Source organism: Trachymyrmex septentrionalis, unplaced genomic scaffold, assembly GCF_001594115.1.
Source record: "Trachymyrmex septentrionalis isolate Tsep2-gDNA-1 unplaced genomic scaffold, Tsep1.0 scaffold123, whole genome shotgun sequence".
NCBI classification, from domain to species: domain Eukaryota; kingdom Metazoa; phylum Arthropoda; class Insecta; order Hymenoptera; family Formicidae; genus Trachymyrmex; species Trachymyrmex septentrionalis.
This window is the reverse complement of record NW_017304363.1, coordinates 431,690-442,750: the sequence shown is the minus strand read 5'-3', so window position 1 is coordinate 442,750 and position 11,061 is coordinate 431,690.

Genomic DNA, 11,061 nt, shown 5'->3' with positions numbered 1-11,061 from the left:
CTATTACACTAAAAAGTAATTTTACAAAAGAAAGAAGGATATATAAACACATATATGAGCATATTTCATGTATAATTATACATGTTTATGAATATTTATGCGTGTTTATATATGTTTATACATATAATATTTATACATATTCATGCATGAAAAATTTTTTATCGGGAAAAAAGAATCCTTGCATGAGCATTCGTTGTCAATTTGAGAAGAAACGTATCTACGACTAATGGCGTTCGTAGCGTTGATAGGGCTGGTCTCCGAACAGCGTTAGCATTCGATAACACTAGTAGCGATATACTTATAGCTGTATGTTTCTAGTTTAAGTCCTTTTTTTTGAAAAATTAATTTTCGACCATTTGTTCAGAAGTTATTTATTTATAGCGCCAAAGCAGCCCGCGCGTCACCTATAGTGCGCGATATCCTCTTGAGTCTGACATATAACCATAAATACAGGAGCATGTTGTGTAGATTTTTTTTATCACTGATTTCAAATCTAAAGTAAAAAATATGCAATTAAAAATGGCCGATCCAATATGGAGAACAAGAACTTTAAAAAATTCATACATGAAAATCTGCTGGTTTTGTAAGTCTGATTACTACTGTAATCACAATTGTTGAATTTAAAGTAGCAGATCCAATGACTATGAATAGTAAATGTACATGGAACGGTGATTTTAGCGTTTTCAGCGCATCAAAATCCTAGAGAAACATTTTTCAAAGTTCAAAGCACAAGATTTCTCCTTAAATTTTATCGGCCTGTGTCGATTCTTGCATTTAAGACTATCTTAAGTACAGTCTTAAGATGTCATAAAAATCAATCCAGACTATATTAGCATCTGAAGACATTATTTGAGTTTTAAAATAAAACTATAAAATATCGCCCCATGTTTAGCGTTTCACAGCGTTGGTAGAACCTTGAACCTTATGAATAGTCCATAAGCAGAGATTTAGAAAGAGAACACTGAGAGTTGAACACTGTCCAACTGCACACACCATATTATCCTTCCGCTATGGCACACTCTCAAAAGGAGGAGCGCCGGTAGGAGAATGGACTAGCTATATCTGTATTTACTGATTGAAGAAAGGCCAGTAGGAGAAAGCACATAGAGTGCTTTCCATTAAAGTCGTGTGTTACATCTAGTAAGAGGCGGACGTATTTTGTCTCGCCTCGAGTATTGCATCATTTTTGGAAAGCGTTGCCAGCTTCGACTGTGCCTAGTACGACTGGCCAAGTGAATCTCGTTAAGAAAACCAGGGCCAACTAAAAACGAAGAAGAAGAAGTGCTTTCCATTTGATGACACAAGTCGATACAAGTATCGTTCTATCTTTATCACTCTCTGAATGTCAAGAAAGATAGAACAACACTTGTGTCGACTTGTATCATCAAATGGAAAATACCCATAATTTTGGAGTAGGATTGACTAGAGAGCCTCAAGGTACTGTTCATTCGCTCGTCGCTCGCATATTCAGCTAGAAATCCTATAATCAGAAGGTTTGTTCGCGTCGCATGTTCCTATTTCCAACATGCTTCTATTTCGTCCAACTGTAGCTCCTACTCTCTCAAATGCGCTTGTTAGAGTGAGTAAGAGCTATGACGTCGCATGCTCTAACATGCTCCTACTTCCTCCAACTGTAACTCCTATCCACTCAAATGCGCTTGTTAGAGTGAGTAGGAGCTACGAGGGTCGTTCGAAAAGTCCGTGCAAAGTCACTGCTGATGGCACTACTGGCGCGTATCAAGGTTAGATTTAGTTAGTAGCATCTCTTGGAGGAACACATACCAAGTTACAGCCAGATCGGTCTATTTGTTTGTGTTTGGCATTCATTTGAATCGAGGAAGTCGAGGGGGGTTTGTTTCTGCAATCACGTCCTCGTTTCCATAAAATCTTTTTCCCGCCAGCCATTTCTTCATATTGGGGAACAAATAGTAGTCCGAGGGAGCCAAGTCTGGAGAATAGGGGGGATGTGAGACGAGTTGGAACCCTAATTCCATTAATTTTGCGACCACAACTGCTGAGGTGTGAGCTGGTGCGTTATTGAAAATCACTCGACTTCCTCGATTCAAATGAATGCCAAACACAAACAAATAGACCGATCTGGCTGTAACTTGGTGTGTGTTCCTCCAAGAGATGCTACTAACTAAATCTAACCTTGATACGCGCCAGTAGTGCCATCAGCAGTGACTTTGCACGGACTTTTCGAACGACCCTCGTATGGTAGGAACATGTTGAAGCATGCGCCGCGAACAAACCTGATTCTAGTTTGGCAAAAGCGGGCACAATTTCTAATTGGTTCTCCACCTTGATTCACTCGGTATTCTTCGGACAGCTTCGAACATTATCAGAAAACGAGTGTAAAGGAAATAAGGAGACAAATAACTACAAACAGATGAGTTGCAGAAAACCTGTATAAAGGTATCTTTTCATGCTGATGCTCGACGCTTATTTTCAGCGTCAAAATAAATCACGTGATAAAAATTGACGCTTGATATTCGTCAATTTCTATTACGTGACTTATTTTAACGTCGAAAATGAACATCGAGTGTCGGCATGAAAAAGCACCTTTAAACCGGCGGCACACGATGCTTGTTTTCATTGCTAGCAGGATTAGAATCTTGTCACCGTACAGTTGCCAGATCAGAGAATTTTCCCCTAAATTTAGGAGATTTTTAATTGCGTCAGGGGATAAATAGGGGAAAAATTATTTAGGATATTTCTTAAAATTTAGGGTATTTTTTAGAGGATTTTATAAAATGTTCAGAAAAGATGTTATCGTAGTTTTTAACAAATGTATGCACAAATATACACATGAAAAAAGGTAGTTAGTTTTGATATTTATTTATTTTTACATAAGGTATTTATATAATATATAAGTTATCAATGACTAAGTTTCCACCGAAGGTTAGAATTGGGTCAGAGTACAAGAACTGATCAACAACGAGCATTCCCCTGTCATTCGACTGTAACAGGGAAATATTCGACCGTGATTGGTCAGTTCTTGTACTCTGACTCAATTCTAACCCTTGGTAGAAACTTAGTCTATTTAAGGTTTAATCTATATAATAAGTTTAAGCTTTGTGTCCACGATGCCAGAAATCGACCCGAGATCTTATATGGAGAAAGAATTGACCAATCGCTTGATTATGTGACCAAATTGTTCAAAAGTAATTTAATTCTTTCCTCGTCCGAAATCTCGAATCGATTTCTAATATCGTGGATACAGGGCCTTACAGATAAAAATTATAGATAAAAGACAAAAGTTAAGAACTAAATGTCTAACTCACAGCTCGATAAAATCCAAAATTCTAAAATTCCAAAAAATATCCAAAACTCTAATGTCATCTTTGTTTATCATTTCATATACTGTTTCGCTTCAACACCCTGCTGCAAATTCCCATGGGTTTTATTATGGGTTCTTATAGAGGACTATAAGATTCTAGTAGGAGTTGGTAGTTACCTATAGGATTTGCGCAGCATGCATAGATATATATAGGACATTCATAGGAATGTAAATAGGTTAATAGAGATGCCACAGGAATGTGGACAGATGCCCCATGAGAACTAAACAGTCTATAGGATACCAATTTAACATATAGTAACATGTAGGTGTATGTAAGACAAAGAAGAGAATGCCCCATGGAGACTGAAAATGCCTATAGACTACCATAGGATGACGTATGTACATCTCCTCCTACGTGCACCTACGTGTTCCTATACGTCAAAGTGTAGTATCCTATAGGTATTTAGTTTTCATGAGGCATCTCTTTCGCATTCCTATGGGTACCTATATCAACTTAAGAGAATAATTCGTAACTCTTAAAAACGGAAGCCACGATAATAGTTAATAAATGAGATACGTTCCACGTCGGGTAAAAAAAAATCCTGACTGCCATAAAGAAAATATATACTCATGACTTTTTTGAGTCACCAAACACATCTTGTTTATCATGTCTTTTAGTTTTTGGAGTTATGAAAAAATTATCTTAGATTTTTACGTGGAATTACATCAGTCAGCTACTTTTATGCATTTGTGTACAAGCTCTAATAATTGTGTACTAGCATTTTGTGTACACACTCTAATACATAAATGTTATAGACAGGAATGTGATTAGACAAATGGATTAGACAGGGTGTCTCAGAATATTTGTGACTATTTTGGGACTATATAAGATATCTCAAAATTTACTATTTTTGGAACTATTTTTGTGTGCAGATAAAGTGGATTAAACTGAACCGGAAGGTCCTCTATCATTTTGCAATTTTTGCAATTATTACCCAATAAACAGAATATCTAAAATCAGCGTATTAGACAATTTTAAGGTATCTTAAGAATCCTTTGGAAAACATTTTAAAAATATGTTATAAAGAACTCTGAAAAATATCTTAAAATTGTCTTATGCGTCGATTTTACTCGATAATTTTTAGAAACTAACTATTGTGAAAATTACAAAATGATACAAGACATTTCAACTCAGTTTAATCTACTTTATCTGCACACGAAAATAGTTCCAAATATGGGACATCCTGTATATCATTTAGGATTGCATCAATGTGCTCATCATTCTTTTTTCCGCGATCTTATAGGAGCCTCTTTTCATAGACTGGATGCCATAGATTCCTATGTAAAACCGTATAGAAAAATTTCCTATGTTATATACATGTTATGTAAATTCTATAGATATCTATTGTAAGAAATTTAGAAGAAATAAGCACAACAGAGAAGCTATCAGTGTCAGGGCTGTGTGGCTCAATGGCAGGACGGAAGTCTATCAACTCGGAAGAGAGGCCTGAGTTCGAGATGAGGAACACCCTGAAATTTTTCTCTATTGTTATTAATTGTTTACACTATACAAGCTCCTATAGAGACTGTGTTCCAAAATTTACTGTTAGTATTGAAAATCTATAGTGCACATGACGAAAACTATTTTCAGTACTGGCAGTAAATTTTGGAACACAGCCAGAATCTTATAGTCCTCTATAGGAACCCATGAGAGTTTATAGTAAGATAGGAGCCTCTTCCCATGGGGACCAGTCGAATTTATCACGGGTACCCATGGTTAGACAAACTCATAAGAAAATTTTCCATGGGAATTTGCAGCAGATCATAGTTATTGTGGGTTTGAACTCGAAGCATTCAATATCGAACAAATATGTAAAATTGCCTCAACCATCTTAATCAACATTTTGTTACGTAATTTATCTTTGATAATGTTTACGATAGAAGATGTGCGTTCGACTGAAGCATTTGAGAAGGGTAGAGTAAACAATCCGAGAACTAGCTTCGATATATTTCCGAACTTTTTATTTCCGCCTGCGTCTATAAGCTCATTGACCTCGATCCAATATTTCTCAGTGCAAACAATTTCGATAATTTCAGCTCTGTGAAGCAAATTCTACTCAGTCACAGTTAAATCAATATTATTGCACAGAATACGCTTGAACTTGCTCACAATGTCCGTGATATCAGCTTTTACCTGTGATGATGCGAATTGCCGTGCAAATATTGATATTTCATGAAGTATTTTCATATTATCAGGAATTCTCTTTTGTAATTCCAATATAAGAACAAATAAAAAATCTCTGCAACGTTCTTTGATTTGCACAACTGAGTCTTTATTAATGTTGGCAGATAAAATGTTAAATTAGTACCCAAAATTGATGCAAAAGAATGAAAAATCTCGAGAGACATGCAAAAGTGTTTGAAATCGAATTCTGCAAGATCATAATGCGATATTTTTTTTAGTTGCGGCGGATCAACGACCATTTGGAAAAGTAAATATAAACAATTCATTCAAATCTTTAAACAATTTAACCGGATCAGTAAAATCGGATTGAAATAATTTTTAGCCTCGTGATTTTTAGCCTCGTATTTTGCAGCGTTGAACTAAGGAAATTCAAGTACAATTTATTTTTGGGCATTGAGAAGATGTTGTATAGTTGAAAAGCTGTATGACAGCGTTCCTTATTACTTACAATAATTTTAAAATACAGCTATAGTTCGTCCCATTGATTGAGAATGGCACTAATAGCTTGGAGCCTAATCATCGGGTATTCGATAGCGTAACAATTTTTTAGGTGCATTATCATTGAAAATACAATAAATTTTTGCATATTCGATTTGACGTTTACTACTAATAGAAAACCACGTATTTCGCGTATCATGAAATCGAGATGCCTTGGCAAGACTTTACAAGCCTCCTCGAGAAGCTGCGAGATGTAATGAATGACAAATGCACTTAACCACGATAAGATCTGAATTGATATTCCGCAATAGCATCGTCACCGAATGATGTATACTTACGTTACTGGCTCCGTCAACTTCTAGACCTAAGACCTACTTTTCTGTCTTTAGATGATCGCTCCCCAGTAAACGAGAATGGATTGAAATGAATTGAAATAAATTCAGATTTTCAGAAATATTGATTCATGAATGTTAAAATAGATGCTTTTCAATCCTGAATTTTTATTCATTTATAGGAATGACATGGAACATATCTCTATGTCTTTTAATTTAAAAATAATATTAGTATTTTCTGTGCATTGTGAATACTGTTCAATTCAAAATTTTGAATAGGAAATGCAGTTTTTCAAACCAATTGCATCCAATTGAATCTAATTAAATTCAATTGAATCCAAAATAAATAACAATAAATAAAGGGCAAAATAAGAAACAAACACATTTTTTTAAAAAAAGTCACATAATTAAAAGAATAAATTACAAATAGAGAAAAGTAAAATTGAAAAAATATATATAATAAAATAAAAACTCAGTTTAAATACAAATAAATTACAAGTTTCGTTTATCAGATTGAGCCCTCTTCAAATTAACTTCACATTAACTTATTAAAAAAAATCGCAGTACAAAATTAATTATCGGAAATTATCGGAAAAATTAATTATCGTGAAATTCACGTTCGCATATTCACTATATTTACAGGCCGGTCTTGATGTAGAACTCGACATTATTCACATACGATTAAACAGTCAAATGCGTTTCATATCTCTTGGAAAAGTTCTAGTTAATAAAAAAGATAAAAAGACTTCTTATGAAAAAATCAACGCAATTAAATTAACATACCGGAATTCTAATAAGTAATTAAAACTCACCAAAAATCATATGTAAATTATTCAAACAAGTGTGTCCATATAAGTATGAAAAACCATTAGAATATACTATGGTATAAAGTTAAGTGGAAAGATGTGTGAGATGGACATTGTGTATCGATTATTATGTACGCTCACTGACACGGATCACCACGGATTGAGAGAAGAGACGGACTATCAGTATCGAAAAGTCAAACCTTATTTACAATAGGTATATATGCCTTATTACCTTCAGTGTCAGTTTGTAAATTTAAATTATTTTCCTGCTTCTTAATATTGAACAGCTCAGAAATTAAGCGTTTTCTATAGCAAGGCTCTTCATCTAAAATTTTAACATTGGAAATCATGATCACAGCAGTCTATGCTCTGTTATGACAGAAGTATTATGTCTAATATGATTAATATAGGGTGCGGCAGAGAAACTTACTTTTTTGAAAAACGCGCCAAACGGCAAGGGGTGAAGGTAGGAAGCTGGGAGGGGGTGCGTCCGAAAGGATAGGTCCTCAATTTTTGTTCCCCCCATAGCCAGTCTCGATCATGCTTTGGACAAGAGAGCATCGCGCGTTTTGGCGCGGTAATGGCCGCTCCATTGTCGCCAGTCAACGTGCCTTTCGAGGCATGCTTGACTCCATGCGACTTCTTCCTATGGGGTTATTTGAAGTCTATTGTTTACAACGATCGACCAGAGACCCTAGCTCACCTGAAGACAAACATTCGGAACGCCATCGCCGAAATACCGGTGGACATGCTTCAGAGAGTGACGCAAAACTTCAGAAATCGACTCAATCAGTGCATAGACAACGGCAGCCGTCATTTGATAGATGTAATTTTCAAAAGTGCATGAAAAAAAATTTGATGAGGTGATCTGTAAGAGGAAAAAATAATTATACCGATATCTGCAATAGTTTCGTTTTTATTAACCTTTAAAAAAAGTAAGTTTCTCTGCCGCACCCTGTATGTTCTGTAATTCTGGTTTTCAATTGTCTGCCAGTCTGTCCAACGTACGACGCATCACAATTACACGATATCTTATAAACTACATTGTTCTTAGATGTATAGGGACAAATATCCTTTTGTACTTTAATACATTTACCCATTTTATTAGGACTATGAAAAGATACCCTGATGTCGCTTTTATTGAATCGTTTAAATTTTTCTGTGTAAAGAGAAATAAATGATACCGTAAGCCAAGATGCAGATTTATTCGCACAGACATTGTCAACCAAATCTTTATGTGCTACGTGTCTATTTTTAAGTAAATTTTTTATACGTTGATTAACTGTGTCAAAAATAAAAGTTAATGGGTTGTCATTATCTAGTAAAACGTTAATAATAAATGTCAAATTTTTTGTATGAAACATAAAGTCAGAAAGTAAAAAAGCTCTGTCAACTAGCGAAAAAATTGTATCTTTCTTTTGTGTAATAGGATGATTTGAGTTGAAATTTAAAAACTTCCTTGAAAAGGTAGATTTGCGGTATCAAAAATGAAACGACTCTTGTTAATAGATATAGTGATATCCAAAAAATTTATTTTTTTTCCCCCTATTTCTGTAGTGAATTGAAGACGCGGATGAAATGAATTAAATTGTTGTAGTAAAATATCAATTTTTGAGGAAGAAACTGCAGTACAAAAATGTCATCTACATATCTATAATAAAATAAAATATCCATAATCAACGATATCAAGAACACCGTCTCTAATCTCCTCATTATTAAATCCGCTATTACAGGTGATAAAGGAGTAACTTTCATAACTTTAATTCTCCTCCGGAACGAACTGTTCTATTCCAATCTTGGATAAGATCATCTCTTCTCCTATTTTTACATCTCCTACGGATAAACAATTATTAAAATTGGAATCTGACACATGTACTTTTGTATCGGCGCATCCTAATATTATTTTCATGCTATGGACAAAGACGAGATGGGGGTAATAGATTGAATTTTTTGGATGTTACAGTGATTAGGGATAATGAGTTGATAGAGCAATTGATACCACAAGCCGACTTTTTCGGGTAGATATTTAAATTTTTGGTCACAGCATCTTGTTTCTCGAAAAATAGATACAATCGCCGGACTAGTTGATAGGATAGTTTTGCTTTCGAATCTTAAATTTCTTGATAATTTGTGTTTCATTATTAAAGTATTGTTAGAAAATGATTATCCATTGAACTTTATATATTTGGGAATATTATCTACGAGGTGTGATCAAAAAGTAAGGTGACTTTTCATTTTTATAAAAAAATATTCATTTATTCATCCAAAATTATGTTATCTCCTTCAAAATAATCCCCCTCTGATACAATGCACTTGTGCCAGCGCTTTTTCCAGTCGTCAAAACACTTCTGAAATGCACTTTTGGGTATTGCCTTGAGCTCCTCCAGCGATGCAGCCTTAATCTCCTCAATCGTCGCAAATCTTCGTCCTTTCATGGGCCTTTTCAATTTTGGGAAGAGGAAAAAGTCGCAGGGGGCCAAGTCTGGTGAATACGGTGGCTGAGGCATGATGATAGTATTGTTTTTGGCCAAAAAACTACTCACTAGTAACGACGTTTTGGAACGCAGTTTTGGAACGAATTTCGCTGACACACGTGTCATACCCAAAACATCCGTTAAAATTGATTGGCATGAGCCAAACGATATGTTAAGATCATCAGCTATTTCTCTAATCGTGATTCGACGATTTTTCAACACAATTTCTTTCACTTCCTGAACATTTTCGTCGGTTTTTGACGTGCTGGGGCGTCCAGAGCGAGGTTCATCGTTAACATTTTCTCGGCCCTCTTGGAATAACTTATATGTTTATAAACATTTTTTTTGCTCAAAGTTAACTCACCGTACGTCACTGTCAACATTTCAAGAGTTTTTGAACACTTAATACCATTTTTTACAAAAATTAATACAAACTCTCTGCTCCATTATTTTCAAAAGCAAAAAATCGCCGAGCACGCAAACACGAGTCTAACCTTTATGCCTCTCACATAAAAACAACACATGCTATATAGTCAAAACTGTGAACATACGATCGTGACGAGTATACCAACACAACAAAAAAAAATTTTTTAAATTAGAGTGTACAGAGCGCGCAAAATTCAAAAAGTCACCTTACTTTTTGATTACACCTCGTATACCTTTAAAATACTCTTAAAATCGTACAACTTTCGTTAAAAAATTTTTTTTCTATTTTTTATACTTCCTATGATATTCGCCTTGAAAGAAAAATACCGTTTTTTTTTTAAAGAAGTGTTTTCATGTTCCTTAAACATGAGTTAGCGCACGTATAAAAAAAATACATGTCTCTTAGATTTTTTTCGTGTTTAACAACATATCTCATGGAGAATCAAATCGGTTCCGGACAGTTGTGAACTTTTCCTTGTTAATCTATTTTGTAACTTTTTTAGTTTATTATAATATGTATAAATATATATAGTTATTGTATTGACAATATTATATGGAATAATTTTTAAAATAATTATCAATTAAATATCAATTCAATAAGAAGTTCTTTAAAATGATTTAATTTTTCCCAATAAACGTTATATAAATACGTAGGCTGCTGGAAAAGTTTCTACAATCTAGTACTTTCAGTGGCGCCAACGTTCTGCTACTATCATATCCGTAAAATTAGACGTTTTTAACCTATAATTCAATTGACAGTTTGTACCCAAGTCAACTAGTTTTGTTTGCATAGTATTTAAAAGAAGTTATTTTATAAGAAAATGGAAATTTCGTGTGAAAATTTTCGAACAATGATTTTTTACGATTACAAATGTAATCTAACTCCAAAACAATCGATCGACTTCATTTAGCTTTTGGAGATAAAGTACCATCCAATAGGACTGTTTATAATTGGTTTGCCGAATTCCAGCGTGGACGTACCTTTCTTAGTGATGAATTCCGTGAAGGTCTGTTGTTGCTACTAATGTTGATGCTGTGCGTGAAATGATTGAGTGAGACC